General features: G+C 45.8%; 1 protein-coding gene across 3 annotated transcripts in view; it reads left to right on the top strand.

The window, feature by feature from the left end:
• The window catches only part of LOC104313402 (USP6 N-terminal-like protein), an 88,180-nt gene that overhangs the window by 13,184 nt on the left and 58,955 nt on the right, over positions 1 to 16,041 (top strand). For all 3 annotated transcript variants that reach the window (XM_069803505.1, XM_069803506.1, XM_069803507.1), the window contains exon 2: positions 898 to 979. The gene's annotated coding sequence lies outside the window, so the exon portion shown is untranslated. The remainder of the gene's footprint in view (positions 1 to 897; positions 980 to 16,041) is intronic.

Consider the following 16,041-nt stretch of genomic DNA (forward strand, 5'->3'; position numbering starts at 1 on the left):
CTCTCTCTGTTACAATGTGCTTGAGGATGGTTGTTTATCCACTGTGTTTGTTGCTGTCCCCGAACCGTTGCATGAACGGAATGGGAAAAGTAAAACCGTATTACATGCAGTGACCTTTGCTTCAGTTGTATCATCAGAAAAACGTCTCCTTACGCTGCTTAGAATTGTTTCCAGTAAAACATCTTTTTTTCTGATACATCTTCTTTGGCTTGCAGTGGGCACTTCGCATGCCTGCAGCAAGGTGTTTCTGCAGCCCACAGAGGTGACTTATGTCACAGCTTTTGCTCAGTGCTGCTAGATGTCTTCTGTGTGACTAATGTACAAAAGCTTTATAAAAAGCAATCAGTGGGAAATATAAAACCATTTATATTATGGAACCATAATGATGAATCAGTAATAATAATAGTAGTAGTAATAATAATAATGAAAAAGTGGAAGCAGCCTGGCTCTGACATTGGATGGGATTCATCTGCTCTTCAAACTAGAAGAAATTGCACAAGTGCTGTGGAGCAGGAGATCTTCAGCAGCATCTCAGGGAGAGGAGTAGGGGGTTGCGCAGGTGACTGCTTCTGTCCCATTTGTCAGCCTCTTTTCTGCTCCTCTACTTAGACATTAACTTCCATGCACTGACTCTTGAGGAGGCTTTGCTGGATGAACAGCCTTGGTTTGGGACTCATCGTCTTGCCTTTTACCTTGGCTTCCTTCTGTGATTTTGGAGAAGTCCCCTGACAGCCTCATGCCAGGTACCTCCACTGTTGTGCCAGGGCTAGGCAGGAGTGTGTTCAGGGCAGGGATCTAACACCTTCGATCTCTTGCGAGGTTGCCTTGGTGTCCTTCCCTTTTGCCAGCTAGTTCTTATTAACGTCACTAATTACTATTCTTTCTTAACACTTACAGGATTTGCCGGTTCCTGTATGCCAATGGGGATTGTGTTCTGGCTCCTTGTTGGTGCCTTAGGAGAAGCTGATGCTCTGAACAGGTATGTTTGCCGTGCTGCTGGTGAGGGCGAGAGGGTCTGTCTGTGTCCAAGAGTGAAACGTGTGCAAGGTTTGCCTTATGGGTGTGGATTGACAGATACTGTGGGAGAGAATGCTCTGCAACAAATAGGTTTTTTTCCATCCACATGTATTGTGAAAACACCCAGACAGAAGGTGAGGCTTGCACTTAGCCTTGCCAACAGCCCTGGAGAACACAGCATTGCTGCAGAGCAACTCCTGGGAGGCCATGCTCCTTGCTAACGCAGGCACAGCCTTTTCCTTCCTGTAGCACCAGCTGGGGAATCCCACTTGAGCTCATGGCTGCATGCATCACTACTGCACCCTCCTGCTTTGCTGGTCTTCTGTAGCTCCCATGTAGCGTGCATCTGCTCGCCGTCCTGAGTGGGGGTGGGAGGAAGCTGTTTTTGTGTTGGTGTCCAACCACAAACAAATCTGCTGTTGTTTTCCTAATGTATGGCAAGAACAGCCTGTAGCAGCTTATTCCTTCCTGGATAATTACTGCTCTGCTCTGCCACTGATGGCTATCAGAAACAGTGGAGTATTGCCTCTGCTGTGCTGCCCCATGCATCCTTTTGCCTTGCCTGAGTTACTTGATGTATTTATTGCTTTAAGGCATCAGTGCTCAACTGAAAAAATCTCATCTGCGCTCTCTGCAACTGGCACTGTAAGTGGATTGCTTGACTCGGTTGTAGTCACCAAGACGCCAAACATGCTTTCAGTGATGCCCCTTGCTGTGCTGCCAGCAGGTCTGCTTGCACCTTGATTTCAATTCCTGCATTACTTGGAGGAGGAGAAAATACAGGGCTGGGTTGCAGGCTGCTTTTTTATTAACTGGAATTATGTTCCCAGCTGACCAGAGGTGTGCGTCCAACCCCTGGAATTGGAGTGGAATATTTTGCCATTTGTGATTGCTTAGGGGAGGTCTGAGAAGTGGGTAGATGGATGCTCAGAAGCGTCGATGGACAAGGAGGGATTGGGCTGGCACCTGGAGCTCGAGCCTTCAGCTTGCCCTAAGAGCTTACAGAGCAAAAGAGGGTCCTGCAAATGTCTGTTCCTGATGGATCTCATCCCAAAACGGCATTGCCTTGCCTTTGGCCTGCCTGAATGGCCCATTTGATTTTAGGAGGACATAACTGTAACTTGCTGCATGAAGCTTTCTTGATCCCTAAAAAAGTGAAATGGATTCATTATGGAAAGTTACCTTTCTTGAAAACCTGGTTCATCCAGGACTGTCTGGGTGGTGCGGTGAATGTGCTGGAGAGTAGGCGTCAGGGCGGAGCTGTTTCCACCTAATTCCCCTGTATTTCCCAGGGTTTATCACACCATGCAAGCAGATGTGCTCTCTGCTTCGGAGCTGAAAGCAGAGTTGGTTAGTAGAGCACTGCCTGTGCTTCCCATGCTAGCCTTCTCACTGTACTTTCCTTTTCTTAAATTAATTTTCTAGTGTAAAAGGCCCTTTTTAAGGTGAGAACTGTAATGAGAAGGGGAACAGCAAAGGTAGGAGTACCTCCATTTGCTAGCAAGCTGTCACAGGTGTGTCCGAGTTGGAGGGAGCCAGCACTGAGTCAGAGCCCCAGACTCCTGGTGACTCAGGTGGCAAAAGCCCAAGTTGTTCTCTTACATGCCTGAATTGCAGTGAATTTCCTGTAAGAGGGTTTTGCCTCCGGTAGTGGCCGTGCAGGGAGCGGTGTGTCATCCTCTTCCTCCCGTACAGGTTATGAGCAGTTCAGTTCACAGGGGATGCAGGCAAATGGTGGTGGTGGCACTTCTCTTCCTGCCAAAACAGGTGGAAACTTGATTTACCCCAGCACCCTCAACCCTACCCTGCTCCCTCCCCCCCCCCCCCCTTTTTTTTTTAAGATGGGACAAGTCACAGTGGTTGCAACTGTCTGTCTGTTGGGCTTGATGAGATTCTCATGCAAATCTGGAGGTTGTGTTCTCCTGGCAGGTCTGCTTGCATGCATTATCCACTACTCCATCGTACTGGGAAGGGATCTATTTTCTGAAATGTGGTTTATTTTTAGTCAAGGCTTTCCCTGTCTAACTGGCAAAAGTTCAGCATTTGCAGCGCAATTTGCAGAAGAAGCGGTTTCACCAAATAGTCGGGCTGGGGGAAGGGAGAGGAAATGTCGTATTAGCTAGCGAAAAAGCTAAATGCTGACTTGAAAAAACAGCTTGAGACACTGTTGTGAGAGCATAAGGATGGGTAATACGAGTTGAGAACAGCATTCCGTTTGCTGCAGTGGCTAATTCGGTCTGGGTTTCACTTGTTTTTCCTTGTGACAGCTGCCCCAGAGGTTAACCAACAGTGGACGGATGGGAACTGCTGTTCAGGGTCTGGTGGTCGATGTCACCAACCTTTTGGCCTGACCCTGAGCAGTGAGTTAGCAAACTCACCTTAATGGCAGCATCCATGGGAAGAGTACATCCACATAGTGCATTGCAGTGCATTGTCCTGTCGCACCCACGCTCGGGGCCACTGGGCTCGCCGAGGGTCAAGCTTTGTGATGATGCAGGTGTTATCATCCCCGTGTTTGAGTACCCTTGTCAGATACCCCGAAAGGAATAGGGTGGCGCATGGGATGTCCTGGGGCAGTGCTGCAGCTGTCTCTTCTCTCTTCCCCAGCTGCTGCTCCAGGCACGAACTGTCTTCATATGCCTCATTGCTTTCACCGAGTGCTCCTAACCCTTCTGGGTCTCAAACTGGCTTCTCATGTGAACAACTACCCTTCAGAGGTGTAGAGATCTTTTCTTCTTGTTCTTGCATATCCCCTGACGTTTCCACCATTGCTTTTACAGAGGCATCTTTGTTACTTTTAGTTGTTAATGCTGCAAACACCAGCTGTCTGAGGATGACACCAGGGAGTGGATGACTGTGTGCAAATCCTTTGATACTTACTCCTCTGACAAATGAGGCTCAGCTCCACATGTGGGCACATAAATGATTTGTTTGCTGCTGCAGGTTAACTCCTGCAGTTTGCTTTATCCTTCTTTTCCCCCGCCTCCCCCATAGCAGACAATTGCACAGCAGCTTTGTCATGGTTCGATTAAGAAAATAAGGAGAATTGTTGCGTTTCAGTTTTCTTCTGAATGTTTGGAAACCAGAAGAAAGCGGGGAAGTAGCACTAGAATTTTAGGTGTAGTCTGTGTTTGGTCTGAGTGGGTATACGTTGCCTGCAGGTAATGAAGCCATATCCTTGTGAAAGAATTGGGGATGAAACTTTTAAGTGCTGTTTCAGTCACTGGGGTAGAAGCACCATGAGAATCAAGGTAAGAGCACCCATCAACTCTCTAAAGCAGTAATCTTCCCAGGAGGAATTAATCTAATTTAACCTGATAAAAGAATTTATGCAGTGGGGGAAGTCTCTGCCATTTCCTGCTGAGCTTCCTGAGAAGACTGGGAAAAATTAAGTACCATCTTCTTTCCTGGGGTGGGGGGTGGGCTTATGTTTTCCTAAGACCTGTTGTTATCTTCCTCTTGAAAAACTGTCTGTATCAGCTGGCAAATAGGATTGTTTTAGCTACTCAGTTTTCCCTGGTTCCCTGGGGACTTGCTCGTTTTGAACGTATTTGCAAATCCCCTGCCCCTGTGGGATGTGGAACATCTTACATGTGTCCCAGTGTTGCTGCAGCAGTCGGTCCCATGCTTGCCATACCCCCGATGACCTGTGGATACAGAGGTTTCATAAGTTTGAAGCTTTTCCTTTGGGAAAGTTTGTGGGTGGTTGGGTTTTTGTTTTTTTGATTTTTTTTTTTGTTTTTTTGGTTTTTTTTAATTTATATTGCTAATTATTTCAGGGGAACTCCTATCTTATTAGTGCTTTCTCCCCAAAAGGTATTTCTCTTCTGCTCTGTCTCTTGCCCTCAGAGGCCAGAAGAACCCTGAGACATTAGGAAAGCCAGTCGCTACTTTAAATGGCCTTAAGCATGTGAATATTTGGCTCAATTTCCTTTTACAGCAGCTTGTTACAAAATGAGCAGAAATTTTGGGGCATCCCTGTGTCAGCTTTTCTTCTGATCCTCGGCTGAAAAAAGCAAGAAGGGTTTTGCTCCAGTGTGTGTGTGAGTACTTGGAGGAGGAGGTGTCCACCTTGAGCCTTGAGTACTCTTGTAGGAAAATATTTCTCCTATCAGTGAATTTTTGCTGATACTGTTGAACTATGCTTAAAGTATGTGGGCACATATTGCAATCTGCTGGCAAAGACGCCGTGAAAATAGCTGTCCTGGGTTGGACCAAAGGTGCATCTAAGCTGCTTATGTCCAAAGCAATACCCTGTCTGCAGTGGTGGTAGAGGAGCTGCTCTGGAAGGAGCTGGATGGAAGCTGAGCAGCCTAATTCAAGACTCCATCTACTCTAGCCTGACTTTGTGTCTTGCAAATGTGCTGGGTTTTGAGCAGGCTGAGAGCTTCGCTTGGCTGGCAGCCTCCAGCCCCAGGTAGTCTGGTAGGCGAGGAGCAGCCACATCTCTGGCTGAATGCTGAAACCAAGGTCTGCATATGTGGTTGCAGCGGTGGGAAGGCTATCTCTGGGTTACCTGCAGTGAAGGACGGACCTGACTTCTGCAAAGTTCAGATCACCATTTTTATTTTATTTGGCCTAGATGAGCAGTTGTGGCATGCAGATCTGTTCCTTGGGCATTTTAGTTCATGCTCACCCAGCCCTTTAAGAGTGACAGTGCCAATTTGAGTGTCTTTCAGTTTGCTTTCACGTGCAGAGATCTCATGTAGCTCTCATGGAGGGTTAGCATTTGGTGCCTGTCTAAATTGCTACTTATCCCTTGAGGTTGTTCTGCTCTGCTTTGCTCTGTAATTACTTGCCACGCATTGTATGCTTCCCAGCAGCTTTCACTGCAGTTTTTAAAAGGGAAGGTAAGGAACGATGGACAGATGGACATCTGGGAGGGCTGCTGGTGGTGGGCAGGGGGAATGGTTTTAGCCCTAATACTTGCATGAAGCATACTGTCCAGGCAGATCCCACTGCGACTCTTCATGAAGTTTCCCTTTCTTTGGCTGACTCATTGGAAAACCCTTTTCACTCTGAGTCTGGTTTGGAAAGAGAAACACCCACACAGATGGCTGCTCTTTAGTTGTCATTCACGTTGGGGTTTTTTATGTTCCTTTTTGCATTACCCTCAGGTGAAACCCCGGCTTGCTGCCAAAAAACATATCCCAGAATTAGAAAGAAACAAAACTCTAAGGATATTCCGTTTTTTCTCTCTAAGCTAGAAATGCAACGAGCTATCTAATATTTTATCAGTTCACAGGGGATTGTGTTGCTTTTTCTTTTTGGCTGAGTTTCCATGTAGTTCACTTGTTTGTTTTCCTCAGACAAAAGATACAGCTTTCATTAAGACTTGTTTTGGCTATGTTTTGCTCCTTGCTTGAGACTGTCTGAATGGTGCTGCTTTTTCTAGACAAACACCAGTGTTCTGCTTTGGAGTCCTGCTGGTCTCATCTGATAAGGGATTGTTGGTTGGTTGTTTTTTTTTTCCACCCTAAGTAGCTCTCAGAAGAATTGCTGGATTGTTAAATAATAAGAAGTATTTTTAAGTCTTTGAGATGTTGTAACTGAAGGCAAAGGAAGGAGAGCAATAGCATTGTTGGAATACTTGGGTTTGGTGTGCTGGTGATTTATCAAACTGAAGTTATGACCTCTTGCTTGGACCATCCAGGATGGTATGGATGGTGCAGTCCACATGAACTCCAGTTTTCTGGCCATACGGGATCTTTGGTCTTGCATTGCTCCTGGCTTTTTAGCCCATAGAGGAGAAGCAGAGTTAAGTCACAGCTGGCCGGTGTGCAGCTGTGGACTTTACTCTCTAAGCGCCCTTGAGAGGATGCTGGAGGGTCCCATACTGGGCTGCCAGGGTGCAGGAAGACGAGACTGAGGAAGAAGGTGGAAATGACAACCTGAAGGCAAAGGTTTCTGGTGGATTTTTAGAATTGCAGCTTGCTGTCCCCTTCTTTGTTCTCTAACCCTGCAAAATTCCTGTGGCAGGGCCCGTGGTAGGCTTTGGTAGGCTGGAAAGATGCCGGTGCAAGGAAGTGGCTGGTTCTTCCAGGTGCATCAACTCATTCCTGAAACACCTAGTTTTTAAAAAAAGTTTTTGCTAGGGTAGCTGTTTTGGGGGCCTCTTTCGCCATGCTTTGAGTGGAAATGGGACTGTCTGAAGGCTGCTTTAGAAGGACAGGGGCTGGTACATGCACAGCACACAATGATGCCGATAGTGCTGCCATCAGCCCCTGCTGATGGTTTCCATACCTCCTTGTTGCACTGTGAGGACCACACCAAGCAGAAGCGCAGTCTGCCAGTGATTCACCAGGTTGCATTTAAATACACTGAGATTTATCACTGCAAGATCAGTGGTGGCTTGAAAGATGCCCCTGCTGTCTCTCTCCTGCAATGAGGATTTTTAAAAGGAGGGATCCGTGGAGGAAGGAGGTGGAGCAGAGGACACAAATTTTCTTTAAGTAATGGGAAGGCAAGTGAGATGCTTGCTGCGGTTCCCATCCACAGCCCCGTGTTTATTCCACGTGTGCATCATCCCATCTTGGGAGGGCACTCACCCTTTACGTCGGGAGGTGTAGCTCGTTTCAGAGGTGTGGGAGGATGGAGAGGGGCTCACAGGGCCAACGACCAACCCTTCGTTCCCTGTTTCGGTGCAAAGCAGAGGCAGCCTTGTGGCGCCGCAGCAGGGCTGGAAGGAGCGGGGGCTGTGTCCCCCCCAGGCGCGAGTGCTGGGAGCTGCTGAAACCCCCACGCCGGGTTTCTGCTAAATGCACTCCTGGATTAAACCGGGTGAAAACCGGGCTTGTGGGAGCTGGGATAAGCGGCTTGACCGCAACAATTTTCTTTTTGGTCTTTATTTCCTAGCGTGCAACTGCTGTAATTCCTCTGTGTTACTTTTATCATCCTTGATTTCTGAAAGTATGTTTTTCTTTTTCTTTCTGTCCTGAGGGTTTTGGGCAGTGTTTTCCACAGCCATTGTGGTGGGCATTTCCCCTTCTCTCCCAGCAGCAGCTTTCATTTTTGAATGAATAGCTCAGCATTGTTCACATTGTCTTCCAATTTTATGGGCTTTTTTTTTTTTTTTCCCCCCCTTTTGACTTCGACTAAAGCAGTCTCCTAAATGCTTCTGGAGTCCTTCGGGTCACTTTGCAGAAAATATTTTTTTCCTGTTACACAAGGTCTTGTGTTCAGAGCTCCAGGCAGGAAAACTGCTTTTGTAGCGCTCACATTTGAGTTTCTGAAAGCGTGATTCTTGGAGGCTTTTTGCTTGGTTTTTGGCCAGGTTTCAGTTAAGATTGGGCCAAGTTCAGCTTTAAGCAGGACTTCGCAAGCTTGATGGAGTTGACTTTTTTTGAAACATTTCTAACGACATAACAAACCCTGCTACTTCTGGTTTCTACATAGCATCCCACATGTTAAATCTGTTTTACTCTTCCGGCCCAATGCCTATTTCCCCTCCCAAATTCCCTCCAGAAATAACAGGTTATTATTAGGATCTGTATGGATATGTGTTTAACAGGCTTGACATAGCTTTGCACCGAAGATATTTATCTCTTTACCTATGTTGAACTCAGAGGCTGGACCCTATGGTCAGCATGGCATATACCTGCAAACTTCTCTTGGTTTGTTCAGAGAGTGATCTTCTGGCTGCACAAAGACTTAGGTTTGCTTCCATAATTTACAATGAGCTGCAATAATGAATTTCTTTACTCAGATTTTTTTTGGAACTAAGCATCTTTTAAGTGAGAAGTGGGCTTTATTTGCATTTTTGGGCTTTCCCCCTCCCCTTTGAGCACTGGATATCAGTGAAAGGCTTTGGGTTATATCAGCCCAGGTAGATGGTCTTTGTGGCATAGCAATGGTGTCTCCTAGGATGTGTCTGGCTTCTTCCCCTCTCTGCTAATGAACATTGATCTTGTCGAGGGGGACAAGATGTCCTCGCCCGTTGGGTACCTGGAGTCTGCTGATGTGGCAGTGGGAGGACTGCTATGAGCAAACTCCTCGGGGATGGGATGCGAGCCACCCGCTGCAAGTCACTGAGATGTTCTCAACCACCAGTGAATTACCACGACCTTGCAGTGTTTGCACCTTGTGATCTGATGCTCAAGAGGTAAGTTTCCTGAGTGTTAACTGTTTGAACGGTGCAATCCCAGTACTTGCTGCAGCTGACCAGCTGAGTTGGATGCACTCTAATGAACAACATGCTCCTCAGCTATCATGCCCTTTAAGATAGGAAAAAAAAAAAAATTAAAAATGGGTGGAGGGGGTGAATAGGACACATGTAGAGATTAATAACCTTTTCTCAAGTCACTGTTCTCATTTGTCCTTTGAATTAGCTTTTTTCCCAGTATTACACCAGAATTTTGCAATAAAATCCACATGTGAGAAACCAGTGGCGTGTCTTCTAGTCAAAACAGCCTCCATGCCATCTGACTACTTAAACAGTCATAAAGAAATGTTTGTATTAAGCAACTAGAGGCTGAATGCATGTTGAATGAATTAGTTTCTCCCCTTTATACTGTAATGATGATGCTATTAGAGAAACCACATGAGAGGAACACTTCTCAGAGCATCTCTTCTGAGTTCATGTGTTTAGAAATGCAAACTTGAGTACTTCTAGTCACAGTTAAAACCTTTCTGTTGTTTTTGGGGAGATGCTTTTCCTTGGTTAGGTTTTTGCGGCAGCTGGAGTAAGCATGCTTGCTGCTGTTGATGGGTCTTGGAGAAGAGGAGGTTGTGTCCTCCTGTTTCAGCCCTTGACCTCTTTTCAAGTCGTGCCTCGCTGTGTCAGCCCCTCTGAGAAGCTTGGTGATAGGTGTGGAGGGATATTAATTATTTTTCTTCAAAATTATGCAGTGTTTGCTTATATTGACCTGGAGTAACACTCCAAGCATGGTAATGACTTTTATTTCTGTAGGAAAAGAGGTACTTTCTTTCCTTCTTTAACCTCGTTTCACTTGAGGTTGCTCTAAGCAGCTGTTTCTTTGGCTGTTTTCTGATACCAGCCCAAAATTCTGGTGTTCAGCCTTCAGAAAGCTTTGTGTGTAGGTTAAATGAAGGAATAATTTAATGAAAGACCTAACCATGTCTCTGAAGCATCCCTTAGGTAGGTGTAGTGATGATTACCTAAAAATTTCAAAGGTATAAGGTAAGAAGTTGATTATGCTTCTCCTTGAAAATCCTGGTTAGAATTAGAGCTCAATTAAAAAAATGTAATTTTCAGAAGGGCTTGTAGTTGACAGTTGCCTGAATCATGAATTCAGACAGTTGTCTGAATATTATTTCTGAATGAAAAAGCCATTTCCTTCTCTTTCTGCCACCAAAATTGGAGATGTCCTTCAGGCCTCTAAGATGAGACAAGTGGTAGTCATCTCTGTGCTGCAGCAGTTTCTCTCTTTGACTCTTTTTGCCCGGTGTATTAAAAACCCTCCAGGTAGGCTGGGTTGTGTTTAAATTAGTTGGTCCTCTACCTCAGTTAAGAAGCTCTCTTGGATGAATGTTTAGTGTTAGCATTGAGAGAGACCATTTCTGTAAGTATTCTGATGCCAAAGCTATTGGTATGTTAATTGGGAAGAAAAATTAAAAAAGAAAAAGGAAAAAAAAAAAAGGACTATACAGCTTGCTTGAGCTTTCTAGCCTTAGAGGTTTGGCAGGCCTGTTGTGAAAGACACTCCTGCTTTCCTGATGGAAAACCTTTGGATTAAACTTTCTTTGAGTCAAGGGACTTCATATATTTGGTATGGAAAAGCCTGCAAGCGTACCCAGCTCACAGCATCTGTGGAAAAACTAGCTGCTGTGTCTGCTTGTGAGTGGTTGTCCTGGGGATCTGCCCGAAAGTCTGTTTTTTCCATTGCTCGAGCACAGTATCAGGCTTGGCATACTTTGTCAAGCAAAATAATACAGATAGAGTTTGCAGCTGGCACACCTTTTAAAGAGCCTATTGTTATAGCCTTGACATAACGCATTAATTATGCTGTTGAGGTAATGATAGTGGTATAGTAGTATAGCTAAAATGGCTCCTATACCTATACTACCAAGGATTGCTTTGGTTCTGTCCCTCCAAGTTGGCATGCTGCAGAGGTACAAAGCAGTTCTGTTCTGCTGTACTTGCTCCCTCATCACGTGTCTATTGGTATCCATGATAAAATAATCCCCTGCTATCCCCAATAAGATTGCAAAAGGTGCAAGGATGAGGTGTAAGAAAACAGACTTGTTAATAATCTAGAAGCTAGATGCCTAATGCTTTCTTAATAGTTGCAGTTGCACACATGAAAATATGATTTATGTATCGATATGATGGGAACACCCTGCAAAATGCATACAGTGTGAATTTTTACCTGTGTAAAACTGTGCTTGTAGACATAACTATTCATATTATACTTAACTATTAATATATCTAATGAAGGATTGCCCTGGACATTGGACTAAACTTGGAAAGTCACAGCATTCATGCTTATTGAGTACTTTATAAGCTGTATTGGTCTGCAAATTGGGCAATCACCTCCTTTTTGGTGGGAAGCGTGACCCTACCGAAGACAAGTCTTTGGATTAATTTCAGTTGCACGTTATTTTTCCTTCCAAATCTAGAATTACAATTTATGAAAGTAGCAGGGAGACGGATGCTCATTGGATGCTCCTGAGTTCTGGAGAGGATTTTTGGGACACCCTCTGCAACGAAGAGGCGAGGAGCAGTCATCCTTCTCAGTTTGGTAAGCTTGTCCCCAGTGTGCTCTGTCTACAGAGCAGATGCTGGAGGGCACCAACTCAGTGCGTGTTTTGCAAGCTCTGCACTGAAGTACTCTGCTTGGTTTGAGATATATGAAGTTGTTGTATCTTTTCCCTGGAGGCTGAGCTATTCACCTACCCTGGAATTGAACAGAAAAAACCCAGCCATTATTAGCAGATCAAAAAGAGCAGTCTGCCAGCCTGCCTAATGCATGGGTTATGCCACAGCCTGGAGCTGGACTTTTTGTTAAGAGCAACTCAAATAAGAAAAGCAAGCAAACCTCTGAACAAAACAGAAACCAAAACTAACAAAGGAAGCATCTGCTATTCAGATGAACAGATATAGGTGAGGGAGGAAAAAACAAGTCTATCGGAGACCTCCAAAGGCTTGCTACTTTGGCCAGAAACCTGCAGTTTGGAGGTGGCAGGCATTTCATAGTCCAGTGATGGTTATGCAGAGGTTTCTATGGTGCAATCCTAGGCAAAAGCAGGCTGGGTGATGAAGAGTGGCAGAAGATGCTGAGCTAGGATGCAGGAAAGCCATGTCTCAGGTCTTGCTCCGTTTAGATGAGATGCACCTCTCCAGAGCAGCTGGGGTTCTGTTCTCCACTGTGGTTTCGACGCGAAGTACAGTGGGGAGAAAGGGAACCTGGTCCCAGCATTTGCCTCCCATTTTCGGCTTGTATGGTAAAGCAGAGCACAGCACTGGTGTGTGGCAGCACCAAGGGACTTGCTTGGCTGCTTTGCACGAGCATCTCCCCATGGCAGTACGGTAGGAACCCCGATCTGCAGAATACTTAGCTTCATGCTGAGGTGGGTTGGTGTATTTGAAAGTCTGAAAGTCTGACACAAGGCAGAAATGCTTAGGTTAGTGTTTTTATTACTATAGAATTTGTAATGTTGGGTTAAGGATGCATCCCTGCCAACTTGGGAGCAGGAGGGCTATTTGTGCTGGTTACTCTTCTAGTTGCCAGAAGCCTGGCTGGTGTGAGGTGGGAGAAGAAACAAGAGGAAGAGTCGTTTTAGCTGGATGCTGAATGTAAAGAGCAGGTACAATATGCCCGCAGGCTGCATTGTCGGCGTGTAAATCTAGTGAACAGGAGAGAGGACAGACTGCTTGTATTGGCACTGCTGTCAGCTCTCATTTTCTCACAGCTGGGGGACCATGAATGCACAGACTCTGTTGATGGGATGTCCTGGTTTTAACCTTCTCAGTGAAGGGATTTGTCTGCCCTGAAGCATAACACATTTCTGCATGCACCTTTCCAATTGCAAAGGGCTTCACACCCCTTTGCTGAACAGTCCCTGCGAGCCCTGGGGGTGGCTAGTGTCACATCGCTTATCTTCACCTCTCTGTGGAGAGAGAGATGCCTGGCCCAGAGTTTTTAATTGTGATCATCACTCTCATTATTACTGTCTGTAATGTCTGTAGAGCTCAGTCTTTTTTTAACCAGCAGCTGGTGAGGCTATCCTCATAAAATTTGAGTAACCTATCATTTTAATATCTTAAAAGTCTTGGCTCCTTGTATTCAGAAGTGAGTAACCTGGTGTGAGAGTGCCTGGTTGCTTATAGCATGCACGAACTCTTGAAGCAGATGCCAAGAGGGAGAAGTACAAGGAGGAGCACAAAGAAACAGGAAGATTTGGTCAGCCTGGTTGGAAAGTAGCTAAAGCAGCAAGCGAATGCTTCCTCTTACGCGCACACACGATTTCTGACATTGAGGCAGAAGGCTGACAAGGTGCCTTGGCTTGGAGGACAAGTGGAATGATCTGCGTGAAGTCCTTGTGATTTCCTCTCTCAAGGCAGAAGTGGCTGAAAACCTTCAGAAGAAGAGAACTCCGCCTGATTTTTGTTGCTGCTAGTTTGTTCTGGATGTTTTCTTGCCACAGAGAGAAGGATCCTTGATCTCTCTGCTCCCTGTTACTGGTGTTGCATCTGTTCCTGGTTGAAGGGAGATGGGGATGTCCTCTGCATGAGCTGTTAACCTGTTTCCTGGAACTTGCTGTGTTCATGCATCTTCTGACAGAGCAACCCTAAAGTGGAGCTGATCAGCTTCCTCCCTGCCATGAATGTTTCTGCTGTTAATGAGAGACATTTTCGTTCTGGAGGAAAAACACACCTGAAGCTGCCCTGGCAGGTTTGCTTGTCCCAGGGTTCAACTTGGACACTTGGTCAAACAGAGGAACAGCTTGGAAGCATTGCCCTGGTCCTTCAACTGCCAGAGGACAAGTGCAGGAATAAAGTGGCTTAAACCCTCCTCTATTCAGCAGTGTGACACGGCTCCATCTTCCTATTCCTTGTGTGTGTGTGTGTACCAGTTTTTACAGCCTTCTGGCATCATCCACCAATTAATGGTTTTGGTAAGTGTTTGCTGTGGAAAAGCTGTGGTGTAGAGAGGTGATCCTGGCATGTCTTCCTGGAAGGTCATCCTGTCTGGTGGCATAAGAGTTTTGTAAGGACGACCTGCGTGGTGCAGCATCTAAGATTGCACTGGTGGACATGGCAGGGATGTCCAGGCAGATAGAGGTGCCTCTTGTCCTCAAGTTTCCTCTGTAAAGCTTGTGGCCCACTAATCGTGAGATTGGATGCCTTTTGTAATGGGCTGGTGGTTGTGGATGCTGGGTAAATTCTCTGTGGCTCATTGGGGATCTCGGTCCTGGAGTCTGAGCTACCTTTGGGTTGATGAAGGGTTGCTGCACTTGTTCTTGTCCATTTGAACACTTGCAGTTTCTGTTTCAGAGTGACACACTGTGGAGAAGACAGGACATGCTGTGTCTTGCTGCTTGGAGCTCTGCACCAGAGAAAATGTTCCCCTCTGAATCCTCTGCCCAAGAGAGAGCAGCTGGTGGTGGTTCTCTGCAAGGACAGTTAGAAGTATCTGTGATCCCTCCTTGGTCTGCTCGTATTGTAGAGATGGTCTCTTAAGATGCTAGGACAGAGGGCTTAAATGCTGGACCCCAAACCTCTCCCAGCTTTGCTGTAACGCCAATGTGTGGTAGCTCAAGAGTGGAAGACCTGCCACGCTGGCTCCAGCCAAGGTTGAACTTGGCCAGTATCCCCCCCGCAGTGACGATCAGAGTGGGTGCTCAGGGAAGGAGAACAAGTCGCTGGGTTTAACAGCTGCGGATGGTCTTATTCTCCTGCAGTTTGCATGTTACCTTGCAGACGCTTTCTACAGCCCAGTTGTGGGTCACTTGGAAGAAGTATCTCCTCCTTCTATTTGACTTTTTTTTAATCTGCTCTCTCATGGTCTTTCACTGTGAACAGTTGTTCTTTGTTCCTAACATGGTTTGCATGACACCAGTGGCTCCTGCAGGTTGTTTTGTTTCTTGCCTCAGTACATAGATGCCTTTTTTGTGATGCCCGTGGCTTGATATTTCATGACGATATACCATCTGCCTTGACTGTGCTGCTCTGGAGTCTGCGTTTCGGCAAACGCTTTGTGGATGGTTTGAAGAGGATTAGAACTGACCTTGTAATTGGAGAGAAAATAGGGTAGTTACAGACTTAGCTGAAAAAGCATTCTGTGCTTCATTGCATTGACTTTCTTGCTGGAGGAGTTGTTGAACATACTGAAGAGAAGGAATTTGGAAACATGCCCACATGACCCCACATCTATTACTCAGCAGGCATTTTTGTTGCACATCTTGCATTTATTCTCTTGCTGAAACATTAGGCAATTTATCAGACTTTCTATTCTGTAGCTGGACACCCCTTTGCACTGTCTGTCTTTCCAGCTAAAAATGAAGTGAGAGCGATGCTTGCTAACAGCATGATCTCAGTGGTTCATCTAGAGGAAGACAGAAGCTGGCTGCTCTCTCCATTTAATCATGCAGTTAAAAGTACTGAAAGCTGCAAACGAACTCGTTTCAGTTTTCCAAATGCTGTGATAAGAAAATAACCAGCCCCGTTTCCTCAAAATTGCCAAAGTTGATGTCCATACACGTAAAAATGCAGCACATCCAAAGCCCAACTCACAGGTTCCTATGCAAGAGCACTACTGCTTGAGATGGCTTGATGGAAATAATAACGCATCCAGTGAATTGATCGTCATGCTCCACAATAGATAGTACGCTTTCCAGCAGCTTATTTACTGTGGTGCTTGGGGAGGACAGGTCTGTGTCAGCTGTGGGTTTTTCTGGTCTTCCCTCAGCAAAGGTTTTTCTTTGCATGTCTATGGATTTCTGCTTTGTGCATATAGATATGGTATTACTTGGTATGTACTTTGGAGGCTGGAGGGGAGCTGTGCCAGTTACCATGAACAGTGAGGGCCCTTGCTCAAGGTGACTGATGAAGGGAGCAGGCTA

Source organism: Haliaeetus albicilla, chromosome 16 (assembly GCF_947461875.1).
Source record: "Haliaeetus albicilla chromosome 16, bHalAlb1.1, whole genome shotgun sequence".
In the NCBI taxonomy this organism is placed as follows: domain Eukaryota; kingdom Metazoa; phylum Chordata; class Aves; order Accipitriformes; family Accipitridae; genus Haliaeetus; species Haliaeetus albicilla.